General features: G+C 42.0%; 1 long non-coding RNA gene across 1 annotated transcript in view; it reads right to left on the bottom strand.

Moving 5' to 3' along the window:
• The window catches only part of LOC109275829 (uncharacterized), a 233,007-nt gene continuing 213,159 nt past the window's right edge, over positions 1–19,848 (bottom strand). Inside the window, exon 6 of the long non-coding RNA XR_002084395.2 lies at positions 1–1,367. This is a non-coding gene — a long non-coding RNA (uncharacterized LOC109275829). The remainder of the gene's footprint in view (positions 1,368–19,848) is intronic.

The following is a 19,848-nucleotide window of genomic DNA, read 5'->3' on the forward strand; positions in this document are numbered from 1 at the left end:
GCCCAAAGACATTATTTCCTTCAATATGTATAATTCAACAAAGGTAGATCTAACTTGCTAAATCCCCGCAGAACAAAAAAAAGAAATCTTGTTTATTTCTCAGGCTGATTGTGTTATTTAAGATTTCTCCTAGATTTGGCACAATACCTACTGGTCTCATAATTACCTTTTCTTATGAGGACAAATAGTGACCGTGATTATTCATTCAGTTATGTGGTCATTCATTTACTCAAAAGATATTTGTGGCGTGTCACCAAGCGCTGAGCTAAAAGTTGGAAACTTTTTAAAATGAATGAGCCCTAGTGTTCTGGGACTGGCCCACTTCTAGGCAATCTGTGTTCTGCTGGGTCGTCCAAATTGAAGCAGCTTCAGAACGTGGGTTCTGGCTAGGAACTGACCTTCATTGGACAAAGGTTAACTATTGTCAGTCACAAAGTCAGTGATTGGGTTCAGAGCAAAGTTGCCATCTATAAAACCAACTACCTTTAAGTGAGAATGGTTGTCTAAAAACAAATACTGTATATTCTCTCACTAACCGAGCTCTACAAAAGCCAGGACCAAAAGAGATGCCATTACAAGCTTTGTAGTATAGCATCATGTTATCGTAACATAATATTAATGCAGATATTGTCATGTTTCTATGAGATGTTAGGAAGTGTCAGGTGGAAAATAAGTTCCACAGTCAAATCAGTTTGAAAAATTCTGGGTGCAATAACAGAAAAGAGATTTCTTTTATTATGGTTCCTTTTCTGAACCTTTAACACGTTGATGTGCATCATGGATCTCTACAAATTATTTGACCCAAGTCAAACTAACTTGTCTGCACAAACCTTTGTTTGCCGTGCATTGTCTGTGAATATTTCCAAACCCAAGGTCAACTCAGTAAGTTTCTATAATCTACCATTCACCATGTATTGCTTTTATCTAATAAAAATCCTTTTATAAAAGTTTCTGTATCATACAAGATTTCATAGTTTAATATTATTATACTGAGAAAAATGACTCAAAATCATCTGTATAAGAATCTTGTCTTTACCTGCTAATCATTTTTTTAATGTTCATTTATTTTTGAGAGAGAGAGAGACAGAGAGCAAGGAGGGGAGGGGCAGAGAGAGAGAGGGAGACACAGGATCCGAAGCAGGCTCCAGGCTCTGAGCCGTCATTACAGAGCCCGATGCGGTGCTCAAACTCATGACCCGTAAGATCATGACCTGAGCCAAAGTCGGATGGTCAACTGACTGAGCTACCCAAGCACCCTTACCTGCAAATCATTATTAAAGCAATCCTCCGTGTGTGTGCGACCAGCTGCTTATCCAGAGCTCACGGCAGCCACCGCTATTCCACTGCAGCCCTCCTTTCATGCAGGTCTGAAAGACATTTGGTATCTTTCTTTTTTTTTTTTTTTTTTTTTTAATTTTTTTTTTTCAACGTTTTTTATTTATTTTTGGGACAGAGAGAGACAGAGCATGAACGGGGGAGGGGCAGAGAGAGAGGGAGACACAGAATGGGAAACAGGCTCCAGGCTCCGAGCCATCAGCCCGGAGCCTGACGCGGGGCTCGAACTCACGGAACATTTGGTATCTTTCTCAACGCCATGCTTTAGGCAGCAGTTTCCAAGCCATGAAATTTGCCCTGCCAGACTGAAATGAATATGCCTTAGTTGTTAACTATAGCTGCCCCTTACCGTGTGCCTACTATGTGCCAGGCATTATGCAAGGCCTTTTACTCAGAATCTCTCATTTCATCTCCATTAGCTGCTATCGCACTGGTCTAAGTGGCCAGCATCCCTCACCCGGACTGTTGCGATCACCTCCTAACCAATCATACCCCGTTCCTCTGCACTAAGAGAACAGTCTGAGACACTTCCATGGTCCACAAGGCCTGTAGGATTCGGATCCTGCCTACCTCCCCAATCTCTACTCACATGACTCTCCTGAGGTCCAGTGATTGATCCACCACTAGGTCTGCTGGTTCGGAAGCTCAGCCTTCTTAGTCCACTATTAGGGGATGAGGCCCTTGGGAAATGAATCCTACTAATCAGCTCACAAGAGATGAATGTGCAATGCACACTGCTAACATGTTAATTCAAAATGAGAAATGGAGCAATCAAACCAACCAGATGTTGGTGTTGGCTTGTTGGTGACCTCTTTCTGGAGGCTATAAAGAGTAGTCATTGAGAGTTTGTGGGCTGAAATCTGACTGCCTGGGAGATTCCTGAGGCCAGGCTTACTAACTGGGTGATCTGGGGCAAGTGGATCAGTGCATTTTTCGGCATCTACTTCCCCATCAGTAAAACAAAAATAATAATAAAATGGACCTCCTGAGTTGTTGTGATGAGTATTAAATGAGAGAATACACATGTTAGGGACTGCTGAGAATGGAAGTTGGTGCATAGCAACACAATAAATACGAGCTACTATGCTCAGAATGGAAATCTACTTACAGAACTAAGTCAATATCAGAGCAAAGGGGATTGAATAATCTTTTTTTAAGTTTTTTTTTTTAATGTTTATTTATTTTTTGAAAGAGAGACAGAGTTCAAGCAGGGGAGGAGCAGAGAGAGAGGGAGACACAGAATCCAAAGCAGGCTCCAGGCTCCACGCTGTGAGCACGGAGCCTGGTGCGGGGCTTGAACTCATGAACCTCGAGATCATGACCTGAGCCGAGGTCGGACGCTTAACCGACTGAGCCACCCAGGTGCCCCAGAGGATTGAATAATCTTAAACACAATTTTTGTCGATTATGTTAACTTCATAAACTACTATTTATATATTCATCCATTCATTAGTTATTGATACCCAGATAATTTCAGACATGACCGGATTCACTTGGTGGTTCCTCATCCTGTAAAGGTATTTGAATTCATAGGTGAATATTGAACTGCAAATTCATGAATCAACCTACATTTTTGCACTTATGTGATTCTGCCACCAGTCCTGCTTCTTCCACCAGCCCTCTCCTTACTTCCAGTTTAGAGTGCTTAATGATTAAAGTAAAGCTCATCACTTAAAGGCTCTTCCTGCCCTTCCCATCAAATCTGCCCCTGTTCTTCCCTTTGCATTCTTATTCACTCTTTTCCTCACACATGCCGTGCTCCTTAGAGCATGCCTCCTTAGATTTCCTTCATACTGTTACATCCGCCTGGAATTTCTCATCCCCAACTCTTGGCCGGACTCATGCCTACTTGGCCCCAGATACTCCTCCCTGACCACCACCAGTTTAAGTTAGATTCCTTCATTGTATTTACCATAATTGTAATGAAATAATCATTGTTCACTCTATTCCTTACCAGTAAAATCAACAAGGTCAAGGACTCTTATTTTTGGGTCACCACCGAATCCCCAGTATGCTGCACACAGGTAGATATTCGATCAATAGTTGTGGAGTAAATGGATTTCATCTTTCAACAACCTCTATTTCCTGCAATGGAAAGTCAAAGCTTCGAGCTATCAGGTGATACACAGTCACATTTGGCAGAGCAAGCTTCAAACTTAGGCCTGTTTGACACCTACCCAAGCCCTTTGCTGCCCCACATAGCTGTTACTTGATTTCCATAAGCTACGTGCCGACTGACCTCCACACACCATCGTCCTCCTTAGCTTAAACCACACTCTATTTAACATCATTGCCTTTTCTTTCCTGAGCTCTGAACTTCTTCTTCCGTTCTTGAACCTACCCATACCTCCTCTATCATATGTATATGCATATGTATATGTATCTCTATATCTCTATCTCTATTTTTAACTCTATCTCTATTTTTATCTCTATCTCTATCTATCTCTATCTCTATCTCTATCTCTATCTCTATCTCTATCTCTATCTCTGTCTCTATCTCTATTTTTACTGCCCTGGCTACAATATGCTACATTTCATCTCATCAAGACTTCTTTTCTCTCCTGTAACCCTAAAATTCCATTCCTACATGTTTACCCAACAGAAATGTGTACATGTTTACCAAAAGGCATGTACTAGAATTTTCATAGCAGCAGTACTCGTAATAACTCCAAACTGGAAACTATCCAAATGCCCACCCAAGTAGAATAGATCAACTATTTTCTTTCACACAATGGCATATTGTATAACAATGAGAATGAATGGGAATGGTATACACGACAATATGGATGAATCTCCCAAACACAATGTTAAGGGGAAGAAGTCAAGTATATGCTACGTGATTCCATTTATAAAAGCTCCAAAACTAGCAAAAGAATTTATGGTATTAAAAGTCAGAAGAGTAGGGGCGCCTGGGTGACTCAGTTGGTCAAGCATCTGACTCTGGCTCAGGTCATGATCTCACAGTTTGTGAGTTGAAGCCCCGCGCACAGCTCAGAGCCTGGAACCTGCTTTGGGTTCTGTGCCTCTTTCTCTATCTGCCCTGCCCCCCCCCCCCCAAACACACACACTTGTGCTCTGTCTCTGTCTCTCTCCAAAGCAAATAAACATTAAATTTTAAAAAAATAAATAAAAAATAATCAAAGACAGAAGAGTGGCTGCTCTTGGAAGAGTAGTGATTGGAGGGGGTGGGGAGTGGAGGGATTTTCAGGGCACTGATCATGTTCTGTTTCTTGATGTGGATGCTTGTTATGCATTGGTGTTTGCTTGTAAAAATCCATCAACATGTACATTTGTGATATGTACACTGTTCTTTATGTGTATTATACTTCAGTAATAGGTTTTACAAAACAACTTCCTATCTGTTTCAGACAACTTCAGTTTACAGAGACTGTTTTGAAATCGAATCCACCATCCAATGTACTGGCCACCCACTATTTGGCCTGATGTGAGCTTCCTATGCATGTAAAGATGCCACTTTGGACTGTTTAAAGTCTTGCTCAGGGCAAGCAGCCTCCAGTTGTTACAACCAAAAATGTCTCCAGACACTGCCAAGTGTCCCCTTGGAAACAAGTTGATCCCAGTTGAGAAATACTGTCTGTCCTAAAAGGGCTTAGATGTTTTCCTGACCTCCATTGTCAGCTGCTTCCTCCCTCATCTTCTGTCCTGCCTCTCCTTTGCACAAATCCGTCTGGCTGGCCTCCCTGCTGTTCTCTGAGTGCGCCAGGCACCTCAGTTCTGCACCTGCTCTTTCCTCTGCCTGTAATATTCTTCCTCCAGGTATCTGTATGGCTCGCACCCACTCCTGGAAGGATTTTCCCAAAGGTCACCTTCTCAGTGAGGCTTTCCCTGGCCTCCTTATTAAAAATGTTAATCCATGGGGCTCCTGGGTGGCTCAGTCAGTTGAGCGTCCGACTTCGGCTCAGGTCATGATCTCACGGTCTGTGAGTTCGAGCCCCACGTCAGGCTCTGTGCTGACAGCTCAGAACCTGGAGCCTGCTTCGGATTCTGTGTCTCCCTCTCTTGCTGCCCCTCCCCCGCTCATGCTCTGTCTCTCTCTCTGTCAAAAATAAAAATAAACATTAAAAAAATTAAAATTCTTAATCCTCCATACTTCTTATCTCTACCTTGCATTATTTTCCTTCAGAGAACGCATTACCCTCTAACCTAGTAAAGAAGTTTATTTTGTTTGTTTTCTGTCTCCCCTATAAATATGTAAGATCCAAGGAAGCAAGGGTTTTGTTTTCTTCGCTGCTTCTTCTATCCCCTGTGCCTAGAACAGTGTTTGGCACATAGTCAGTGCTCAATTAAAACTTGTTGAGTAAATGAATGACTAAAATCTATAGCCCAGTTCAATGTCTGCTATGCAATCAATGGATATTAGTTCCCCTTTCCTCACTCTTCTGTGACCAAGCCACTGTTATAACTGGATTTTTCAGGATTTAATCACGGTGCTTTTCCTGTCTTACTGCTCTCCTTGTAAACTCCAGCACCCCTCTCAAGATTAGAATCTATCCTTTAATCCCAGATGGTGCCACAACTTTGGACGAATAGTGCTCTTGATCCCGACTACCTCATTCCCACTACTTCTAGTCCTGCTTAGCCCACCTGCCAGGACATTAACCTGCTCCTACCTTACCTAACCTTCCTAGCACAGACTACTTCCCTGGATTGCCACCTTTCTGTCCCTGGATTCTCTAGGTGCTGTGACCCTGGACACAGGGTCCTGCCTTCACACTGGACCCGCACACTGTCCTCATCCCTCCCTCTGCTCCTACCCTACCAGCAACACGCTCACCCACAACCGTCTCAGAGATGAAGGCAGGTCTGGTCTCCAGCAGTAACGTGACCTACCCGCATCCTCAACTCCACAACTTCCTTCTGTCAAAATCTTGGAAAAGTCCAGAGAGATTGCATCTCCCTTCTCTCTGTTCATTTACCATGAAACCTGAAATTGTGGCAGGCCTCTCTTTCCATGAAAGGCTTGCCTGAATTTTCTTGCTTCCACTTGACTGTAATGCGAGCCAGCACTCGGAGCCATAGAAACCTGACACCTTTTCAATAAGCAAACAACTGTAAATGCCAAGAGTCAACACGCCGTTAGAGCCTCTAGTGAAGGACGACTTGGAGTCAGGTGGGTCATCATTTTTACTGCGTCAACATGACATGAGACAGAGTCTTTGGCAGGCGTCACAATCATGTCAGCAGGGACTTCTCTGGGTACAGTAGTCAGTTGCCTGTGATAAGAGAGAATCAAGTAACCTCAGCTGTGCTTGGACGCCTGTTGTGGAGAGGCACTTGGGGCAAAACCCAGACACAACCGAGGCATAAATTTGTGACAACTGGTAAAGCAACACTCTGAAAACGAAATTTTTAACTGGAAACAGATCTACAGATGTAATCCCAAAGTGCTCACCTAAGCAAACTAATTAATGGAACGATAGTGCACTTGTCTGTGATAAAACGGAAGGTCGCCTATCAAGCTGTCCGTGGCGTCCAGGATTTGAACTGACACTGATGACACACAGATATTTGAGGTTATAAGAATTTCGTGAATCGCTCAAGGAATTCAAGGACACCAGTCAAAAAGCCTGTTACGATTTGGTTTCTGGACATCTAGCCATGATAAGCAGCCAACTCACTCTCCTCCCTCCTCTCTCTTCCCACTCTGACTCCTAACAGCTTTCCTACAAGCTACCAAAGGAAGGGGCAGACTCAGATGAGCCCTCCATGCCCTTGAACTTTTCAGTTCCCGAATGCTAGGCAGGATGACAGCTATTTATCACCTTCACAATGGCCTATAGGCTGCAGGGGCAGGACAGGAATCTGGTTTCCTGGCTGATTCTATGTTTTCTACAATGGCCCGAAAATGATAAATATACTTGTTGCCGTGTCAGCTCTGCAGAGGAGGAAAGGTGAAGGGAGAAAGGGCAGAAATTGCCTGATCTGCACGATTACACAAGTTATATATAGATTATATGCATCAGAGATATTTCTCTGCAGTCAGATGTTGAAATCTTGAGTGCCAAAGCTGTCAACAACTAGATGGAATTTAACAGTCTTCCCATATAAACCTCACTTTCTTAATTGTTCTCCACTTTATATTTTGAGCATTAACAAATAAAAGTGGCTGTTATGTTTTGGCTTTTTAAAAAAGAAGCCACACTTAAAAAATAATCTCATTTTTGGAATTTTCCAAGTCTCTGGTAAAACGTCCAATAGATCTTGGCAGAGCTCTGACTTGTCTCAGAAATGACTCTGCAGTTCAGTGAATGGTGGCATAATGCAAAACATGTTGATATCGGGCTGAGTCATTAATTAGTGACATTTATTGAACACTCGTTGTATACAAGGCATCACACTAACCCGGTATACAAACAAAAATATAAGAATGGGAGTCTACTCATACTAGGGGGAACAAGCAGAGGAAAAAGGTAAAAAAGATAAAAGAATAGGTCAATGGAGAAATAACTTCACTTATAAGCTTCCTTCCCCTAAATTGTTCCATAATACCGCACAAGTGACAGTGGGAGCCATAAGGGGAAAGGCGAATCTGAGTCCAAAACCTTTGTCTGTAAAGAGATCTTATGCAGATCATCTTGGTTAAAAATCATGAGTCAATAGAAGTCATAATGAGGACTGAACTGCTTCTCTCCATGGTACTTTTAGAAATCTGCAGGAAATGGCTCTGATTCTAGCCCGTAGTAATTAACTTAAATAGACAAGAGGTTGCCAGCATTTTCCCCCTTCAACTTTATGCATCTGTAGAAAATCTGGCTTCCGTGTAAACTACACAATCTTGAATTTAAAGCAAGGTTAAAAAGTATGCAGGTTCAACATATCTATGGGAAAAATTTTATTAACAGGCAATCTTGAAGAAGAAAACACAGGTTCTTGTGACTGCCATGAGACCTAACTGCAGTCTAAAACACTGAGTTCTTCTCTGATATTTTCCCAGAAAGGGATAGATATGGTTTGTTTACTTTAAACATTTCGCTTGCTGGCTTGCTTTGAAATTGTTTTCTTTATTCATTTGTTGTCCTTTGGGGGAAAAAAAATCCAGTGTGTGAGCTCCCTTTCCTGTCAGATTGCTAATCCAGAGTAAGAAGAGTATCATTAAGTCCACAGTGGACAGATTGAATTTTGCCTGCACGGTCTTCATTGCTCCCTTGCTGCTGGGAATAGAGTCCCAATTTCCCTTTGGGAAACCTTTGTGATTTAGATAACTGTAACCTCATCCCTGTCTGCAGAGATGGGCACACAGCCCAGTCCTGGCCAAACAGGGCATCTCTGGCCACAGTGATTGAGCCAAAGATTGGCCTTGACCCAAGCCATACCAATGAGACCCAGCTTGGGGATTACTAAATTGATGGTCACCATCTTGCTCCTCATGGGAAATTCTGCCTGAGAGTGAAGTAACATGGAGGAAAGCAGAACTGAGAGGTGGAAAAAAATAGAAACTAAAGCCATCTTTTGAGCATCTATATCCAACTGTAAGTAAAGCCTTGATTCCAACTGATTGACACCCTTTACTCTGTCTACCTCCCTACTTTCTTAACCAGCTTCCAAGACTTCCACTTAGTCACACATGCCAACCTTCCCCAGTGCAAATCACCTGAGTAGACTGCCCTTCACCTGTCCCCAGACTCTCCAGGTAGTGCCTTGCCTACTAGGTCTTCCTCCCTCAGAACCTGCACACCATCTTCATTTGGCCCTCTTATTAACGTCTCCCCCTCCTAAGGCACGGGAGCCATTATGGGACCCTCCCATAGGCAGGTGTGGTCTCCAGTTCTAACACATGCTGCCTGCTTAACCAGCAACAAACTTCGTTCTCTCAAAACCATGGACATTTCATTCTGCAACCAATACATTTGTTTGGCTTAAGATGGTTTGAATTAGGTTTCAGTCACTTGCAACAGAAATAGCTCTTGATCTTCATTGATAATAGAACCTCATCTTTGTAGAGCAGATTGATTTTTTTTTTTTTTTTGAAAGAGCCAAAGGTCACCTAGAGTCAGGCTTTCTGAATAAGACAGGCATTCACACATGAGTGCCATTTTGTGCATAAAATATTTTCCAGTAAACTATAACAAAGTATAATGAATATAAACTAAAATGTGATGTGACTAACTTCATACATGTCATTCAAAGAGGAGTCTCCATGGTGCCTCCTTAAATTGAAATGGCAAAAAAAAAAAAAAAATTGAAATGGCATTTATTGGTACCTATACCTGGTAATCAGATGAGTGGCTTTAGAGAGCAATACACTCCCCAAAGTGTGGCTGGTAGACCATTGTACTGGTAATATCTTGGGAAGCTGTTATCAAATTCAGATTTCCTGGATCCATTCCAGGCCCACTGAATCAGAACTTCTGGGAATTGGGCCTGGAAATGTCTATTTTCAACAAAATTCCAGGTAATTTTGTAGGCATATAAGAGTTTGAGCACCATTTAAGTCCTGTCATCTATATATTTATATAAATATGTATATGTCACCTTCCGAAATATGTATTATCTAAATCTATATATTTCACCTTCTGAACCTAAAGAGGAATTCTAAGAATATCTCATTATTTATAAAATTGAAACTGAATGAGTACACCTATAAAAGCAGTCGGGCCCATGTAATTTAGAAATGCTTAGAGGAAGGATGGAGTCAGCTTAGGCTAAGTTAGCTGTGGTACAAATGACCTAAAACATTAATGGTTTACAATGTCAACAGTTTATTCCTTACGTCTTTGCATTTCATCACAGGACACTCCAGACCTCTGCGCTATTGGAACAGTCTTTATCTGGCATAGCTGGTCTTGTTAGCAGTGGACTACAGGCTAGTTCTTGAAGTGTCTGCTCAAAAGTGACACACGTGACTTGTAGCCACATTACGTTGGCCAAAGTAGGTCCCATAATGGCTCCTATGTTCAGTGGAGTAGGGCAAGATAGTCCCATAGAAAAAGGATACAGGGGCGCCTGGGTGGCTCAGTCGATTAAGCTCCAACTTCTGCTCAGGTCATGATCTCATAGTTCATGGGTTCGAGCCCTGTGTCAGGCTCTGTGCCTACAGCTCAGAGCCTGGAGCCTGCTTCGGATTCTGTGTCTCCCTCTCTCTCTACCCTTCCCCTGCTCATGCTCTGTCTGTCTCTCTCCCTCAAAAATAAATAAACATTACAATTTTTTAAAAAAAGATTTAAGAAAATGGATCCTATAAAGTAGGAGCAGCAAACATTCTGAACAGAAATACAATCTACCAATAGGACATTTAATAAAGTAGGTCATGTGTTCTTGAAAAACCATGGGGATCTATGGTCAGATAAGTTTGGGGACTGCTGTATGCTACATCTATCTAGAGCTATAAGTGTAAACCAACACATTCAAGGCTCCCAGAAGCCCTGCAATGAGAAAAAAAATTAAGATTATTTAATCCCACGTTTCCAAACTTTGTTTCCATAGAGCCCTTTTCAAACACCGTCCCAACATACCTTAACAATTTCAGGTACCCTGAAATTGTGTTGTAGATGCAATAGTATTTTCTTCTTCCCCTACTATAGAGCATGCATGTGGGTTATTCCTAGTACACTATTTCCTAATAAATTCTGTGTAGCTTCAAGCTATTCACATGTTAAAAAAATTATGCTATTGTACTAAGTTATCCAGAGACCTGGGGAATTCTATGCAAATATTTTTACTATTATTCTAACTAGTTACAGGCAGTTGAAATGTAATAGTGTTACTGTGGATCGCAGAAGAAGTGAAACTAATAAGCCATTCTTCCAGGTATGAGAGTGTTCCAGAGAAGATTTTACTTTTAAATCTTTCTCATTACCATGTTTGGAATTAAGTAATTCCTGTAAATCGAAGCAATGTACTGTTTCTTTCCATTTATGGGAACCTGGTATTTCACAAGTTCATTAGCAGTTCTGTAGTTATAAATCAGTATAAATGTGGTCAACTCTATGAGAGTCATGACTGGGGAAGTTCATTTCCACTTCTCTGCCTCCACCCAATGCATCCTTGTACCCCCACGGCGATGCTGGTGATACACGATGTTTATGCCTCTATATAAGCGGAGGTTCTGGTTTCTCAAAGTCATTATGCGGCTGGAGGTGCCACAGCAGAAGTGGCCATAGTCGTCTCCCAATTTTTCCAGTTTTAACTCATTCTAAGCCTCTGTTCTCTGACACCTTTCTCTCCATTATCACTGCCTCTCAGTCTTTCTCTGGCTCCTCCTGCTAGATCTCGTCCTTGAAGGATGGGGTTCTTCTTATTCTGTCCTTGCTCCTGTTCTCAGCTCACTGTCTGCATCTGCCCTCTGGCCTTCTGCGCAGCCTGGCTTTGTCTCTGCCCCACACTCTCCTGAGCTTCGGTACCATATTTAATGATGACAGCTCATCTCTGCCTGGTGCCGCATATCCTGCCTCAAAATTAATGTTTCCCAAACAAACCTCTTCATTTTCCTCCCAAACTTGTTCTTTTTTTTTCTAATTTTTTTTAACGTTTATTTATTTTTGAGACAGAGAGAGACAGAGCATGAAGAGGGGAGGGTCAGAGAGAGGGAGACACAGAATCTGAAACAGGCTCCAGGCTCTGAGCTGTCAGCACAGAGCCTGACGCGGGGCTCGAACTCACTGACCGCGAAATCATAACCTGAGCCGAAGTCGGCCGCTTAACTGACAGAGCCACTCAGGCGCCCCCCCAAACTTGTTCTTATATTCTGTTTCTGCTCACTGTTTCACCACCTACTTAGTCTCCTAAATAAGAAATGGGGGCGTTCTCTCTGGCCCCTCCATTTCTCTCACTCTTAAGTTCCAACTCATGCCCACATTCTGTACAATCTCAGAAATAGGAGACTTGATACCTTCCTCTCTATTTCCATGCACTGCCTTACTTCAGATGCTGAGTATCATTTGCCTGGATTCTGGGAGTGTGGTGTGCTGGCAAAGAGTGTGGGTTCTGGCCCCCCAGGCAGCTTAGGATGGAATTCTGATTCTACCGCTTCTTGCAGTGATCAACCCAAGTTATATAATGTCTCTGTGCCTCAGTTTCCTCATTTATATATAATAAAGAATCATTATAATATCTACCAAATAGGGTTATTGTGAAGATTACTTTGGTAAATGTCTACAAAATGCCTGGCACATAGTAAATGCACAATAAACGTTTGTTATTAGTATCACAACAACTTTTTAGCCGATTCCTCTGGTACTAGTCTCTTTCCACCCCATTAGAATCGTCTTCCTAAGAAACAAATCTCATCATGTCAATCCTTAGCTTTACTGGCTTCCTACTGTGTAAAGAATGCAGCTCAGCTTGTTCAGAAGGACATTTAAAACCATTTAAAAATCTGTTCTCAATTGCCTTTCTGGCTTCCATATTGGCCACAGAGGCTCTACACACGGAGTCTACACTCTGGGCTGTGCTAAGCCTCCCATTCCTCAGAGACTCCATACTCACTCCTAGTTCTGTGCCTTTGCACACAATGCTTCTGTGTTAGTCATGCAACTGTAACAACCATGCCCAGGTCTCTGAGGTTTTCCCTGCCCCAATTAAGGGGCAGAGAAATAAAAACCTCTCACAGCAGGATGGAGCAAATACTTAGAAACAATAATATGGTCTTCCACGGTTCCTTATATTTGAAATGCCATCACACGCCCCTCCTTTTCTCCATCCTTCAAAACTTTCCAAGCTTTATTATCACCTCCTTTGTGAAGTTTTTCTGTTGGCACCTAGCAGTTGGTACACTTCTCTTCATCCTCTCAGGACTCTGGCTCCACCTCTAATAGAGTGTTTGTCACACTGTGCTGAGAGTATCTGTTTATGCCCCCCTTTCTCTCAGAGGCAATGACCACAGCTTCTTGATTTCTCTCTTCCAGGTTCCAAGCATCCTAGTAGCCGGAACGTGTCAACAGAATGGATGAATGAGGCAGTTTATTGCCTGGCCATTTATAGGCAAGGCTGGGAAAACGTTTCTGCTAATAGGCAGTGGTAGGTGACCAAGTAACTCCTTCATGCAGGCAGAAAGGAGACCAGTGAGAAAGCCAGTTTGGGGTTTTCTCTGTGCTCACCAAATATTATGTCATTTTCTTATTTTGCTCTTAGTTCATTCCTACGTACCAAGAATAAATGCCTTTAAAAGACGCTATTTTTGCATGTATTAAAAAGTCTTGGGCATTTACGTACGTGTAATATTCAAATGAAAACAGATTATGCCCACATAATGTTTGTCAAAGCTTTGCTTTAAATCGGGTTGTCTATTGAAAAGACAGTACCAGCAAAATCATCTTGAACCATCAAAAAGTCCCACCTTTGGTAGCATATTACCAAAGACACTAAATGAAGCCAACTGCTGAAGTGCTCAGTGTTACCCCCTAAGGATTGCAGATTCGTCCCCAGTCTCCTCACTGGCACTGTCTTAGTTTGGGCCGCATCACTCCTTACCTGGGCTCTTCCTTCACACCCCACTTGCTTTCTCTCTGCCCAGAATGTTCTCCCACCACTCCCGCAGCTCCCCCCACCCCACATCAAGGAAAGCTTTTCATCAGGTGTCCCTTTGAACTCCTTCCAACACCTTCTCCTCACTATACTCCAACAGAGTTAAATTCTGTGCCTGGGTATCTTTTCATCATCGTGTTTTCACAAACCATTGCAATTGTTGGTTTACATGTCTGTTTCTTCTCAAAGGAATAAGTGTCCTGTGAGAGCAGGTATTGTGCTGTCCAGTTTCTCTCTTAGAGCAGATGGCCTTTGCACATACATAAGGTGCTCAATTAATGTTTGTCCCACTGAGCTGCTGTCAAACAGAAGGCAAAAATTACGACTTACATGTTTTGTGGTAAGCAATGTGGTACAACTGAAAATACTTCCAAAATCTGGTATTTTAATGCATGCTAATACTTCCATGATTCATGGAGAATGTGGTGCTGTTAGTATTAGCCAATATATTCCAAGTTAATTAATGTGAATTTTAACTTTCATATATAAGCTCCATGCAAAACTTTTTGGAAATGAGCCAATTCTCATGAGCACTGTTTAGAATACCAAGAAAAAGTCTTTAGAGGCAATATTCTCCATAGGGTATTGTTTGGCTAGGGAAAATTTTTAAGAATACAGTAAGTCTCTTTATTATCTTTGCCATGGAAAACAAAAATGAAATTTTCACTGAGACATAAAAACTAAAGAATTAAAGAGGATTGAAGTTACATATGCCTCAGAAACACAGTACAACATGCTAATTTGGCCAGATCTTCTAAAAGAAAAGAGGCCAAGCACACATTACATCCATTTAATTAGCTCAAGAATGAAATTTTCGGTTTTGCTAACTCTAACACATGTTATGTAAGAAATCATGAGTGTAAGCGGGAGAGAAAGAGGGCAAAAAAGGTTGTAATTAAAGTAAATCTTCCCAGAACCCTGGATTGCACCAGGAACGTGGCCAGAATAAGCAAGGCTACTGACTTTTGCCAGGGTCATGTTTGGAGGTTACTTTATCATAGCCCTGGCTTGAAAAACATAATTTGAGCATAGGAGGGCTCCCGACGTTCAGTGATCTCCATGTGCTTCCCATTAGGGGCAGAAGAAGAAATGCTGTGGTGGCTTCTGCAAATGGAATGGAATGGGAATTTTCAGATCTCTTTCCGACTTGGCAAGAAGGCTGTGTGCCAGTCTGGACATCAAGAAGGCCCAGTTATTTCTAGAGGGCACATAGTCATACAGAGTCACCTACGAACCATTGCAAATGGTTACTTAGTCACTCATCGTGTGTAGGACAGCATCTAATTCTGCTCAGAATGGCTATACGCCTTTTTTTGTTTTTAAGTTTGTTTATTTATTTATTTTGAAGGAGAGAGAGAGAGCATAAGCAGGGGAGGGGCAGAGAGGGAGAGAGAGAGAATCCCAAACAGGCTGTGAACCAATTCAGGGCCTGATCCTACGAATCGTGAGATAATGACCTGAGCCGAAACCAAGAGTTGGACACTCAACCGACTGAGCCACCCACACACCCCAGAATGGCTATATACTTTATTCTAAATAACATCATAGTTTTTAAAGTATAAGTTAACAACAAAATATTATTAATGAATTCCCTTGCTAACTGAGCTATTATGGAGTTGGAAACCACCAGAAATGGTCTGTCAAATCTTCACTTACTCATCCACTCCCACCAAGGGAGCATGACCCATCACGTACATGAGTCTATCCACTTCCCCACTTCCCATCGACAACCAGGATAGCCCGAAGACCAAATCAAGTGTAGCATCAGTGGAGTTGCTTATCTAAGACCCATTTCCCTCTTTTTCATCACCAAACACTTGTCCAGCTAAATAGTCACTTTCCCATGCAGTGAGACACAACTAGATATTTTCCTGGGAGTTCTGGTAAAGCCTTTGATATCCCACTAAGAAGAGACAGACAAACCACTCCCCTCCTGCTTTCAAAGCGATGTGATATCTGAACTACAGCAAACGTCTTGGTCCGTCTTGGAACATGAGCAGTGGGGATGGCAGAGCAAACAGGCAGAATGACTGGGTCCCTCACGAGCTACAAACAAGGCCAGCCACCACCTGCTTCTGGATTTCTTTATGTGTGAAAAGTAATCTCCTATTTGTGGAAGCCACTGTTGTTTGGGTTTTCTGTTACTTGCAGCCAAATACATCCCTAACTGATACACCAAGTCTATTAACAGAAGCTCAATCAGGAATGGTCAGGGAAAACGTCTCAGGATGCCAGTAGTAGAGGGATTCAAAATTACAAGAGGTAGGAGCTAGTCAGGCTTTCCTCCCTTTTTTCCCAAATATCCCTTTGCTCCCTGCCTCCTTCCCCCTCCATGAAACTTTGCACCAGTCTTAGAAGGTGGAATTAAAAGTTCTCATTTTAAAACATCAGTCCTGATACATATCATACCAACATTATGACTTCATTCCTTGGAATAGTAAAGTTTCTTCCAACACTAAGAATCATCAACATCTATCCTGCCCATGTTAGATTTCCAGCAAATTATGTACCTTAATTATGAGACCTGGTCAGTTGAAATAAAAGGCCTCACACTTATTTGTAATCTTTTAATAAAAGAACGTGCAGCGGTGCCTGGGTGGATCAGTCAGTTAAGCATCTGAGTCTTGGTTTCAGCTCAGGTCATAACCTCTTGGTCTGTGAGTTCGAGCCACGTGTTGGACTCTGCACTAACAGTGCAGGGCCTGCTTGGGATTCTCTCTCTGCCTCTCCGTCTCTCTCGAAATAAATAAATACACATTAAAAGAAAAGATGCAACTTTAGCACACCAAGTTTCACATAATCTTGTCTTGCTCTCATCATGAAAACCCTACCTTAAAATTCCAGCTGTAGGTACAGTAGTCACACTTTATTACTCAAGTATAAGATTGTCATGCGGATGCCATAATTATCTGCTGCAAATTGTATTTTTACAATATTCACTGCAGTCATTTTGCAAGTGCTAACATGTAGGTTTCTATAAGCATTGATCGTATTTCTGGTAAAAAAAAAAAAAAAAAAAAAAATCTCCCCAAACTGGTAACATCTGGTTGACAGACTGGATTATAGACGTTTGTGCCTGGAACGTAGCCAGACCCGAAGCCCATGCAAACATATAATCACGCTAGATCCATCACATCAAAGCCATTTCTATCCTGGATCCAATTTTAGGTTTGGCATGTTATTCTACCTCATTCTGCTCTAAAAGTCTCAAATAGTAATCAGAAGAATGGGTACCAAAGGGTACCTTGCTACCTTCCTTTAACTCTCCCATTGGAGAAGTGCCCACGGAAGAATTTATACATGAAACAAATTCATCACTTACACATTCTTATTAGTGATGATAGCCACCATGGACTGAGACATGTACCATGGACCGAGAGTTGTGCTGAACTCTATGCATACATCCTCTCCTTTAGTGCTCACAAGCCTACGAGTAGATATTAGTGTCCTGACACATAAGTCCTTCATGCATCCGGTCAGTGAGTATTATGAGCAGGCTCCGGGCTAGACCCTGGGAGTGTAGCAGTGAAAATGTAAGTCTGACGCTCCCACCCCACCCCAGCCTCTTCCTTCATATCTCATGGAGTCTGATGGGGGGAAAGAGACATCATAGTGCAATGAGTATGAAGAAAGGGGGAAACTAAGGAGCATATTCAGGAGTCCTAAACTAGACTTGGATGGGAAGAAAAGTCCCACTGGGAAAACGATGTTTAAGGCCATTCAGGTTATTCAGGTAATGGGAGGAAAGGTGCTGGTGTTGGGGGCAAAAATCATACCAGATGGACGAGACAGTGATAGCACTGGACCACTATTGCTGGAGCTGAGACAACCAGGGGATAGAAAGGCAGGAGAACCTGGTGGGCCATGCTTTGTCCTGGACACAGCATGAAGCCATTCAGTGTGGTATTGTTGTCATTGGTGTGTGTGTGTGTGTGTGTGTGTGTGTGTGGTTGGGGGGGGGGGTGGTTGAATAGAAAAAAGAAGGATCAGATTTAAACCCAGATTCATAAAAATTAAGCATCTTGGTCCAAAGTCACTCCTAAGCTGGAATTTGAACCCAATGTGCTTGACTCCTATCCTTTGTTCTTAAGTCATCATTCTCTACTGTCTCCTAGTTTTACCATCTCCATTCTAGTCAGGGAATCTTACCTCTATCAAATCCACCAAGAAAAATATTCAAAACACGTGTGTCTAACGTTTACTGGGTACCAGGGCCCACCTTAGTTGTAGGGATTCAAAGGCACTGTCCAGGAGGTATAACCTGTATTCTGTTCCTTCTTGGAGGCTAGAATTTGGAATCTATGTTCTGACCCCATCCATTTATACATACCCCAAAGCCACTTGATTTTGACCTATGGCAATATTATGCCAAAGTAAAAGTTCACTGCAACTGGGGGCTCTGGGGAAACACTGTGCCGTCAGCAATGTCTCCACAGTCTGATTTGGTTCTAACAATAACCTTGCAAAGTGAGTGCTCTGTTGCAGATGGGTCAACTGAGGTTCTGAAGGTTAAGCTACCAGCTGAAGGTCGCACAGGTGGAAAGCCCCAGAACCAGGAGACCAGCATCTGTCCCGGGAACCAAACTCTTGGGGCCACACAGCCAGGCAGTTTCTCTCTGAGCAGAAAGTCACTCCTGGCAAGGAGGAGAGGGAGGAGCAGGGAAGAGGAAGGGGCTCGGGGGAAATAATTTGGACACTAAGAGCACTGTGTGTGACATGGCATGAGATTGTCCAATCGTTCCCCATGGCTTGAGCTATTTTTAACCAGCCTCATTGTTGAAAAGTCCTACACAAGTCATTGCTACTTAGAAAGGAAATGAATCCAATTCTAACTAAATCCCAAAGCATATTTTTTTCTTTCCTCCCTACCCCCACTCCCCCCCCCCTTTTTTTTCTTTAGGTTAAAAGTTGTATGTGGTTAGAGTTATTAGCAGGACACCTGATTTGGCTCAGACAAGTAAAAAATAAAACATTTATAAAATTCAGATACTTGCTTAGGTCTTTGAGTATCTTTTTAAAAAAGGCCTTAAATCCCCATGAATTAATCAAGTTATGTCCTTTCAATACTCTGGAAAGGCTTGTAATAGGCTAAAAGCTACATTAAGACTTGAACTTGGGAACTTGAACTTGAAAATTTTTCTTTAGAGGTCAGTTTGCTCTAGTAAGATTCATGAAATGCTCTGAGCTTTTTCTTTTATTTTCCAGATCACCTACCCAATCGTTGGTCTAAACCATGAATCTACAGGTTGGCAAAGTTTTTACATATTCTACCTATCAGAATAAAATGGATCAGATCATGCACATATTTCTTATATTCAGTTTACTTTCACACTGAGAGATCTAGGGTACTGTTCTCATTTTTTACAATTATGTTCTGTGAGATACTGCCTTCTTTAAGTGTCATGCTAACCCATTCCCCCATTTATATTTTTTACAGGTTAACTATTGATCTTGCCAGATCATGTTCAAACAAGAAATAGTAACGCATAGTTCAAAGAACTATGAATATTAAAGTACGTGCTCCTTAATTGTAAAAAAAAGAATAAAATATCAAAGTGGATTTGCTTATTAAAAATAATCTGATTTTAATAACAGTTCTCAAATAAATGAAATTGAATCCCAAATTACATGGGCAAAAACTTGCTCCTGAAAATGCCATAAAATTCAAATCTGGTGTCACTCAGTCCAGAAATTTGGGGAGCAGTTAAGGATAAAATTTGATGACCTTATTCCATTAAAGAACAGCATATGGAAAATATTGAAATGAGATTATAGCATCATTCAAGTTTTATTTAGAAATTAGAGAAGGAGGGGTGCCTGGGTGGCTCAGTGGTTAAATGTCCAACTTTGGCTCAGGTCCCAATCTTTTTTTTTTTTTTTTTTTTTTAACATTTACTATTGAGAGACAGACACAGAGCGTGAGCAGGGGAGGGGCAGCGAGAGAGGGAGACAGAGAATCCAAGGCAGGCTCCAGGCTCTGAGCTATCAGCACAGAGCCCGACGCGGGGCTTGAGCTCACAAACTGCGAGA

The sequence above is a fragment of the Panthera pardus genome, unplaced genomic scaffold (assembly GCF_024362965.1).
Source record: "Panthera pardus isolate Hobbes unplaced genomic scaffold, ASM2436296v1 HiC_scaffold_2, whole genome shotgun sequence".
NCBI lineage: Eukaryota > Metazoa > Chordata > Mammalia > Carnivora > Felidae > Panthera > Panthera pardus.